Source organism: Oreochromis niloticus, linkage group LG6, assembly GCF_001858045.2.
Source record: "Oreochromis niloticus isolate F11D_XX linkage group LG6, O_niloticus_UMD_NMBU, whole genome shotgun sequence".
Classification (NCBI taxonomy): Eukaryota; Metazoa; Chordata; class Actinopteri; order Cichliformes; family Cichlidae; genus Oreochromis; species Oreochromis niloticus.
Genome location: NC_031971.2, coordinates 6,845,621 through 6,856,378, shown reverse-complemented (window position 1 = coordinate 6,856,378; position 10,758 = coordinate 6,845,621). Strand labels below are relative to the sequence as shown.

The following is a 10,758-nucleotide window of genomic DNA, read 5'->3' as shown; positions in this document are numbered from 1 at the left end:
CCAGCCCAGCCCCAACCCACAGCACAACTGATCAGGTAAGCTGACTTCTCACCTGATCAGTTGTGTTGTCTCTTGTCCCCGGGGGGGGGGGGGCACAGAGCCAGCCCCATCCCTCACCCCACCCCAGTCCAAACAAACTTTAGATAATCTCTCACATGGATTTTCATTTCTGCCCCCCACCATCCCACCTGGCGGGGGGAGTGGGGGAATCCCTCACCCCACCCCAGTCCAAACAAACTTTAGATAATCTCTCACATGGATTTTCATTTCTGCCCCCCACCATCTCACCTGGCGGGGGGAGTGGGGGGCATCCCTCAACCCGGCCCAGCCCAACCCCACATCGACAGCCCAAGAGGACGAAGGAAAGGAAGGCAGCAGGTCCAGATAGAATCTGCTGCTGGACTGTGCAGAACAGCTTTGTCAGGTGATCCTGTACATCTTACATATTTCTCTCATATTTCATCTTGTGTCAGTACCAAAGAATATTTCCTAATAGTCATAGTTTGTGTGTGTGTGTGTTCTTATATCTAATATATCAGAGAGTGAGTGTGTTTGGACACACCTTCTCATTCAATGGTTTTCTTCTTCATGACGATTTACATTGTAGTTTGTAACTGAAAGAATCAAAACTTTGAATGAACACATATAGTATTATGTAGTAAACAAAGAAAGTGTGAAATAACTCAAATAATGTTTATTATATAGTCTTCAAAATAGCCACCTTTTGCTTTGATCACTGCTTTGCACACTCTTGGCATCTCTCGATGAGCTTCATGAGGTCGTCACCTGAAATGGTTTTCCAGCAGTCTTGAAGGAGTTCCCAGAGATGCTGAGCACTTGTTGGCCCTTTTGCCTTCACTCTGCGTCCATTTCTTCCAAAATTGTCTGAATTGGGTTTAGGTCAGGTGACTGTGGAGGCCAGGCCATCTGAAGCAGCACACCATAGCTGTGTCCCAAAACGTCGGCTGCATCCTTCGGAGGACCCGGCCTTCGCGGTCTACGTGGGCCGGGTCCTTCGAAGACCGAGAAGGCCGGAAGTGCGAGGCTGTGAAATGGGACGGTCTAGCCTTCAGATTTGCGTCACCACTGTGTCTGTGGAGTTTAATAAACTCGGCCGTCTGCAAAATATAACAGGACACTGGCGTAGAGCAGGGCGATATGACCATAAATATTTGTGATGACGATATAATTGACACTAGACAAAATACTTTACAACTCCTCAACTTTATTAGTGCAAATAAAAAACAAACCATCAATGTATTTTGACTTAAACAAGCAGCTGTTTTAAGTGCATTAAAGTTATATAAAAAATTTAACAGTGCAAATGCAAATTCCTTGCTGACAGTTTAACCAAAAGGCATTTCCAGTGGAAATTGGCCGACATATCCTCAGCATAACCATGTAGAATATCCACAAAACTTAAAAAGAGGTTATACACACACAATACGGTAATATTATGTCGAAGCACAGTATGTATCACTCCGCGAGGCGCCTGCCTACGATAGTCGTAATGCTCCGACAATCCATCGAGCGGTGCGGCTTTGCAGCTTAGTAAAGTCATACTGAAACATTTGACAGATTTTCGAGCGCCGTGTACTACATAAAATCGTTTCCAGGTCAGTAAACACAACCAGAATTCATACATAAGGCACACGGGATTATAAGGGGCACTGTCGATTTTCAGAAAAATCAAAGGATTGATTTTAAGTGTGCCGTATTTTCCCCAAAACATGGTAATAACGACGACAAATAGTGCTTTGTTGTATATCTGACGGACGAAAGCCAAACCAGTTCCACACCATTGAAGTTGCAGCATTTTTACAAACCAATTCTGGTTCATCCGTTTCATTCAACGATACACTTTCGCTCTTCTCATTCTGCGTCGCCGCCATGTGCGTATGTAAACATAGGCACTGCGCATGCGCGTTTTACCCATATTCTATCGCGATATTTCATTTTCTTATCGTTGCCCAACATACACCGGTATTACCGTGAACGGTATGATATGGCCCAGCCCTACACTGGCGTAAATTCTCGACCGTCTCACACTTGTTTAATCAGTTTTCTGTTTGACGTTTATTCAGCTGTGTGAAAATCCCGGAGGAACCCACCCGATGGATTAATAACGTTTATTTAATCTAATAACTTTGATCTCAGCCAAACCGATTTACTCCGGAACAAATAAAACACAAAAAAAGCCATACAATTACATTTTTAAGTTATCCGAGTGACTTATATATCATCAGGGTTCATACGGGTGCTTGAAATCCTTGAAAATGCTTGAATTTTAATGTTGTCTTTTCAAGGTTTGAAAAGTGCTTGAATTTCAGATGTGGTGCTTAAAAGTGTTTGAAAGTGTAACTGTATTTCATTCACCAAAATCAGCTATCTGATTGAGTAGTTTTCTTATCAGATAGAGAAATAAAATGAGTCGCAAAATGTAAAAGCAAAATTTCCCCGTCTGGGCTGTCTTGCGCCTCGGTTTTAACGTGTGACCCCGCCCCTCCCTCGGACAGTCGGGGATGAGTGCGCTAACATACCTGTAGGTTGCTGTTTTATTGAGTGTTTGATGGAAAACGACAAGAGCTGAGTTTGCGCTCTCCAGTCCATGATAGGTGAGTCCTAGTACATGTCTGTGAAGGTTCTCAGTCATCCAGGTCATCGTAGTCAAAGGAGTTTGCAAAGAAAAGCGTCTGGACTTCTTTGAGTTGCTTGAAGACGTTTCACCTCTCATCCGAGAAGCTTCTTCAGTTCTAAGGTCAAATGGCCGAGAGTCCCAGATTTAAACCCAGTGGGAGTATCCCCCAAAGAGGGACAAAGGACCCCTGGTGATCCTCTAATCACATGCGACAAGGTGTGAAAGCGGGTGTGGTACCTAATCAGCCAGGGTTTCGGGTGAGCTCATTGTGAAACCTGGCCCACCCTATCATGTGATTTCCTGAGGTCAGATGGCCCAGGATGTGAGTGGGCGTTAAGGCGTCTGGGGAGGGAACTCAAAACTGGATTATAGATGGCAGACAGTTGGTGTCGTAAACCACCGCCTCTGTTCAAAGATGGTCGCTCACAGTGGACATAGATGGCCTCTTTCACTCCTCTTTCAAACCATCTGTCCTCTCTGTCCAATATGTGAACATTGGCATCCTCGAAAGAGTGACCTTTATCCTTAAGATGCAGATGGACTGCTGAGTCTTGTCCTGTGGAGGTGGCTCTTCTAGAAGAGCCACCTCTTCTAGAAGAGCCACCTGCATCTTAAGGATAAAGGTCACTCTTTCGAGGATGCCAATGTTCACATATTGGACAGAGAGGACAGATGGTTTGAAAGAGGAGTGAAAGAGGCCATCTATGTCCACTGTGAGCGACCATCTTTGAACAGAGGCGGTGGTTTACGACACCAACTGTCTGCCATCTATAATCCAGTTTTGAGTTCCCTCCCCAGACGCCTTAACGCCCACTCACATCCTGGGCCATCTGACCTCAGGAAATCACATGATAGGGTGGGGCCAGGTTTCACAATGAGCTCACCCAAAACCCTGGCTGATTAGGTACCACACCCGCTTTCACACCTTGTCGCATGTGATTAGAGGATCACCAGGGGGTCCTTTGTCCCTCTTTGGGGGGATTACTCCCACTGGGTTTAAATCTGGGACTCTCGGCCATTTGACCTTAGAACTGAAGAAGCTTCTCGGATGAGAGGTGAAACGTCTTCAAGCAACTCAAAGAAGTCCAGACGCTTTTCTTTGCAAACTCCTTTGAGTCCTAGTACATAATTTTCCTGTACATAGGGCTGGGGGATATGGCCTAAAATCCATATCGCGATATAATTTGAAGCACGTGCGGTAACGATATATATCGTGATATATTCTTTTCTTCTGTATAACGTATTTTCCACACTATAAGACACACTTAAAATCCTTTAATTTTCTCAAAAATCGAGAGTGCGCTTTATGTATGAATTCTGGTTGTGCTTGCTGACCTCGAACCGATTTTTGGCGTGCAGAAATCTGTTAAAAAATGTTTTAGTACAACTTTGGTAAGCCGCACTGCTTGATGGCTTGTCAAAGCATTACGGCTGCCGTAGTGAGGAGCTTCACGGAGTAATCTGGGTCCAAAACTCCGTCTACTTCAGGTCCCAAAGTCAAACGAACACTGAGTTAAAAACGGTCTAAATTCTTTCATCTTTAATAAAATGATCAGCGTTGCTGCTTTAGCAGGTGTAACAATTAAGTTTAACATCCAGGCATCCATGAAAACAGAATTTATTAAATTTAACAGAGTTAGAAGTTAACAGGAAGTTAAGTCGCTAGTTTCCACCTAAACATGACATACCATGTTCTTACTGGGAGATTTTTGAAACTAATTAAAACGTACAGCTCTGCTACCACTTCCAACATAAACGAAGACAGAAAACTAAACAGCAGTGACGTTTGCAGGGTTACTGAAGTTGGACTACCTGGTATATAGTGGTGCAACGGATCACGGTTGATCCGAACCGATCTTACTCCACGGTTCGGTACGCACGTGATCTGAAGATTCGAAAAAGAAAAAAAGTATGCGTATGGTGCACATGGTCAGTCTGTTAAGCGATAGTCATGGTCAATGCTAGTGGTCCAAGTAGCGGAGCAGAGGAATTTGCGGCATTTAAGCAGCCCTTTGCTTCCCAATCCAACCGGGCTAAAGCTATTACAAAAGCTAATGGGGTGTTTAGCTGCAGATGGGAGGCCGTATTCTGTTGTGCAAAACAAGGGGTTTAAACTGTGATGAACGTGCTTGAGCCACGCTATGATATCTCGTTGGGCGTCCACTTCAGTGACAAGATCGTTCCAAGCATGTATGAGCAGGAGAAGTTTAAAGTTATGGCTGAACTGTCCCAGGCATCTTCTGTTGCTCTAACTACAAATGGGTGGAGCTCCAGGGCAACGGAAAGCCACGTGACCGCTTGTTATATCACAGCGGAGTGGTAGATACAAAGCCCTGTACTGCCCTATAGATTACATTAGATAAAACTTTATTTATCCCTCGGGTGGGTTCCTCCGGGAAATTCAGTTTCCAGTAGCACAGCACCCACAGAAGTTGCAGAATGTGAGCATGTTTTTAATAGGCAAAAAATACTTAAATAAGTAAATGGCGAGTCGAATTTTTGTCTTTTTTTTTCTATGTTTGCTGATCCGAAAATAGAGCCGATCCGTGACTTAAAACTGTGATCCAATCCGAACCGTGAGATTTTTGATCCGTTGCACCACTACTGGTATGTAATGTTGTGCTACGTGATCGCTAGCGACACAGCTATGTTAGCATAACTTTAGCACAGTGAAGCTGGAGGATGAACGCCAACTTTTTTCCACTCGATAAAAGTTAACGTGAGGGATTCTGGTGGTTAGGGACAAATGCAATCGCATAGCAGGATGCTATACACGGGCCAAACTTCAGTCAGGAGAACAACTGAGATTATCCATCCACAATACAAGGTTAGTTATTAATATACTGCAACAACATGGGACTAGAACAGCTGAGAGACATTTCAACACTAATGAATCAATGTTACAGAAGTGGAGGAAGCGCAGTTTTGGGCTTTCCCCATATCTTAAAAGTGCTTCATCTCTTTGCTATGACTGTCGCCCGGCATAATTTGCAGATGGTAATGGTTGTAGCCGCTGCGACCAAAGCAGGCGCAGCTTGATGACATCATCAGAGCGGTATAGTCAAAATCTCTATCGTTGGCCAAATTTATATCGTTTCTATCTTATATCGTTTATATCGCCCACCCTACGTGTACGTTACACATGCTATTTTTTAAAATTATGATTATTATTTTGCTAGCTATCAAACTCTCTGGAGAAATGAGTGAAATGCACTGAGTGTGATGCAGTATGGCAGCGCTGTTATGGAATATGCTGTGAACTTAGGTAACATTACTTAGCAGTCATATGAGTTAATTTACTCAAGTGAACGCTTTGAACATTAGACCGATACATAACTAGCCAACTTAAGGCTTTCTGGTTAACCCTCTGGGGTCGACGGACCCAGAGTCTCCGTTTCAACTTGGGTCGAACGTGCAGACTTCAAACTATATACCAGTTTTTAAATTGTGTTGATAGGCCACCTAGAACCAATGTTTGTTGGTTTTTTTTGTTTGTTTTTGTGTGTTTTTTAATAAAACAGTGGCGTTTACTCCGGGAAGAAACGGTTAAAACGGCGTTTTCTAAGGAGAGCGCTAGCAAACACGCTTTGCTTGTGAGTGAAAAAAGAAAAAGAAAAACACTCCTTCCCTATTGGTGGAAAAATTTACCATGTCGACCAATCAAAAAATGATATGGCAACATGTGGTATTTGGTTGTTTGGGAAGAGGGAGAAGTTTTAGCAGTGACCGGCGAGAGAGAGCGAGTGAGAGAGAGAGAGAGAGAGGGAGTTTTGATACGTGAGAGATTTGTGACGTTTATCGTGTTTGGAGTCTCAAGTTAGTGTGTTGTCTTGTGTAGTTAGTGTGTGGTGTAGTCATTGTTTTGTTTTGTGTGTCAGTTCTACTAGTGAACGTCACAGTTGCTGCCTTAAAGCCACCAAAGGCAGATTGCAGTGTAAACGCTGAGTGACACACCTGCTGTCAGACCTGCAGGTTTATCCCTGTGCTGTTCTCTATTTTTTGGAGTTGTATAAATAATTTGTGTGCCTTCTTATTTGATGGAACCCCTGATTGTTCTGTAAATACTTTTAAATGGTTATATAAAAAACGTCTGAGCCTTGGCTGCATTTTTAGGCAAATGGTACCATATAACTTTGTTGTTTGCAAAACTTGTGCATATTTTTAAAAAATATTTCTACTTGTATTTTCAATTTTGTCTGAATTTAGATAAATTGTGCTGATACAGTTTGTCAAAATGAAAATAACAGATTGGCAAGATGAACAGTTTTTAAAGGTGAAATATAGAGGCCAAATCAAAAGTAGTCAGAAATGGCCAATTATAGTCTGGACTCAGAGGGTTAAAGGCTAAAAGCAAAGTTGTCACCAAGTACTGTTTATATTTGTGTGTATTGCTGCAGCTTTTTTGAGTATTAACTCGGTGCCTTTGGGTGAAATAATGGTGATATGCTGGAGCTGGAGAAAAGCTTGGAAAGGGACATTGAAAATGCTCAAAAAGTGCTTGAATTTCACCCTGAAAAAGGCGTATGAACCCTGCAGTGAGAACCATGCATGTAGAGACCATCCATTCACCTTTTCTGCATCGCACAAAGACACGGCAGGTGGACCAAAATCTCAACTCTGGACAAAGTCGACAGTGGTGCAGTCAGACGTCCTTTTTAATTCCTTCCTTTTTTTGAAGCGTAAGAGCAGGAACAGTTACAAAAACAGGTCTTTGACGCTCGTCTGCCAGTGTCTGCTCATTTGTAGACGTTTTTTAGGACTGCATTATGCAAACACAACCTTGGTGAGATGAAGAAGGTCGACGTGTTGTATGTAACTAAAACTCAGTTGAGGAAGTTTCTGTATCAATTCTGACCAGTGTTTGTAAAGACGTAATAATGTCTGTGTCTAATATTGTCTAATGTGTGTAATAATGTCTGTGCTTGTAAGATTGTGTTTGTAGCAAAGCCAATTTGAACTCATCACTAAAGAGAGCCGTTAAATATGGTCGTGTTGATGAGCTCCCAGGATTATTCATATTTGGACTAAAGCAGCTGGGATTAGGAACAAGCTGGAACATGAATTTTATGATAATAAACTTGATTCAGCAGAATCAGAGGCTGCAGGTAACTCCCAGGTGTGCTGAGTTGAAAATGTTCAGTTTGTGTGAATTGTGTTCTGCTCAGTAATGAATCATCAGCAGGCTTTGATTGATGTGTCTGCATGCCGGCATCCTGCATTAAAGTTACTGTTACAGACATAGAAAGTGAGACCATTAAGCTTCTTCCTCATTACCACACTTGACCTTGTCAGTATTGACTCTTTCAATCCTCTCGCTTTGGTAGGTAAGAAGTCCAGAACGAAGGCTGCCAACATCCAGAGACTGGTGACTCCTCGTGCGCTGCAGCACTCAAGAGACAGCACACCCAGAAGAACAAGGAGGAGGCCTCAGAGTACGCCAAGCTGCTGGCCAAGAGGATGAAGGTATGTGTTAACATAGGCCTTTATTCTTAACCAGCTGCTGAGAATCAAAGATCACACTAGTCTGCTTTTGTCGTGTAGCTGAACACTACATTTATTTCTAGTGGTTCAGATCAATGAAGATAATGTGACAAGGACATTTCTGGCAGGTGTGATATTTCCACTAGTGTTGGAGCGGCTGTGTTACATCAACTACATTGTGTCTAACAAGATATTGTAATTAATTTCCTGACCTTAAATATACTTTAAGTTATGATTTAATCGTGAGTCTCTTGAAATTTAAAGTACCAGACTGTGTTTTTCAGCAGTGTAGTTTTGAGTTGCCTTGCATGATACAGCTGTAATGGCATTCGGCAGATTATGGGTTGCCTCTGAAAAACATTTAAGGAGCACGTGATGGTGAAATGTTAAGGAGACAAAGTTGGACATGTGGGAGCTGTTTGACTGACACGCATTTGTTCTTGTAGACAGGAGGCCAAGGAGAAGTGCCAGGAACAGATCGCCAAGAGGCGCCGCCTTCATTCTATGAGGGCGTCCACATCCAAGTCAGAGTCCAGCCAGAAGTGAAACAGAATCAAATAAAGTCATGTTTTGCTGAAACAGTGTTGTGCAGTTGTCAGTTATCTTCTCTTCCACATATCCCCCCATGAAGAGACACGTTAGATGATTTTTGTCAGCCCCTTGTGTGTCTACATGAATGCTCACGCAACAACAAGTTTTAGTTAGTGGTGGATAATCAAGAGATACAGCAACAGCCTCAGGTCAGTGGTTGCTATTATGGAGTACTGCAATAGTATTTTTATTTTTTTGATGATTTGGTATGAGTGGATTCTGGTTCACACTCTGAGCCAGTTGGTGGCGGTAATGCCCACATCGTTGTTTGACAACTGCCAAAACACAGAAAAGGAGGAGGAGGTAACCAATGAGAGGAAATTGTACAAGACTCGGAGAGGCAGAGCTTGAGAGTTTTAGTCGTAGGATCTGGTGTAGAAACCCACTCCCTAACAACACAAGGCTGACGAGACCAGTGATTTTGGCCGTGGCCTTGGATTGCAGGACAGAACTGTCTTCTGCCACTGGTCTGCTGCTGCTGCCTTGGAGGAAAATAAATCTGTGTACCCTATTTTCAGTGTGGGTGTGTTGGTTTTCCTGATGGTCACCATTAAAACTTGTTGCTTTCTTGCACGCAGGCAAGTGACCCACTTAACGTGTTAATGAGCAGTTAAGCAGGCTAAGTTACCTGATTTTGGTCATCAGGCGTTTTAAAAAGTATTACTGCCATTTGTGGCTTTTTCTGGTGGTAAATTGAATTTATTTGCCACAGACAGTGACTAAATCCAATTTACTCCTAACCCCACTGACCCTGACGTGAACCTTGGCCTGCATACTTTTACACTACAGTTAATGGTTATTTTGTCCAAATACAGTAATTACACTGTAAGATTTTTTTTTTAAAACCACAGCTCCATGGTCCCAAAGTTCAACAACCCTACTGGCAACTTTTAATTGGAAAAGGGAGGAGAAGTCAAATGTATTAATATTCACATATTACACAGACTGTGTGCTGACTGAACAGGCTCAGAAGCAGTGCAGTTCCTGGATTATTTTCAAGCATCATTAAGTTACAGCATGTAAATTCTCACTATTCTTATCTCTCCTTATTAAAGTCCATAAACCGATCTACGGTAGCTCTGCTAACTCTGGTAATTCTGACTGTCGTTCAGTAAATCATTCCTTAATCTCTTTATTTGCTTTTTCCACACGTGAAGTTAGAAAAATGTACTTTGGTAGACAAAAAGAAAACCTTTGTAGACTTTTTGGAGTAACTTTTCATAATGTGGAACTTTAGTCTTGAATTTTCAAAAGTGAACTTTTTGCTTCTAGTTATGTTGCCACCGAAAATATTACATCAACACTGAGAAGACAAATCATTAGCGGTGTGTGGTCAGCCACAGGTGATGGTGTGGCTGTCTTAGTTCTCTTTCTGTACCAGAACTTTAAAAAACTGACTCAGTTCTTCTGACCAGTTCCTGCCTGAGGCTCAGACCAGGAAGAACGTAACTATAATACTGAACCTGAAGTATGATCCTCCCACCCACCAGGCGGCGCTACTGGCAGCTGTGGGTTCACCACCTCCTGCTGAACTCAAACAACCAGTCCAGAGACAGACTCTGATGTAGCATCACTTTCATCGCTCACTCCTGAACTCCTGTGAACCATAACAAGTGTGGCTTCTCTAAACACCAGTAACTAAGAAAACTTTTCAATTTGTCATCATTTGAGTTATTTATTAATGACACACTTAACTCAGTTAATATGTTACAGGCCACTGTTTAAGGAAAGTCAGAGTAGGGTAGTTTAAACGGGTGGAGAGGCGTGTAACGCTCATCGTGCCAGAGCAGCTTATCCTCCAGAAACTTAAGCGTTTCCAAAGTGAGGACGATGGCTTCATGTTTCAGCATGCTGTGGACATTCAGACCTGAGAGAGAAAATATGACAAATAAACTGAGTTTTAAAGAAGAGATTTGTTACATATAACACTTAAAACCCTGAGCTTTTTATGAACTGTTTAATTAAACTGGCATGTTAGAGGTCCATAGACACAGTGCTGCAAAGACATCAATGCATGAAATATTGTTTGAAAGCATGAACAGAAATAA

At 42.5% G+C, this 10,758-nt stretch overlaps 1 long non-coding RNA gene across 1 annotated transcript; it reads left to right on the top strand.

Annotated features, from left to right (window-relative positions):
- Positions 1 to 213: 213 nt before the first annotated feature.
- Positions 214 to 8,701, top strand: LOC102082533 (uncharacterized). The gene is made up of 3 exons (XR_002062531.2): positions 214 to 424; positions 7,963 to 8,101; positions 8,566 to 8,701. It is a non-coding gene; the product is annotated as an uncharacterized LOC102082533 (long non-coding RNA).
- The last annotated feature ends 2,057 nt before the right edge of the window (positions 8,702 to 10,758 follow it).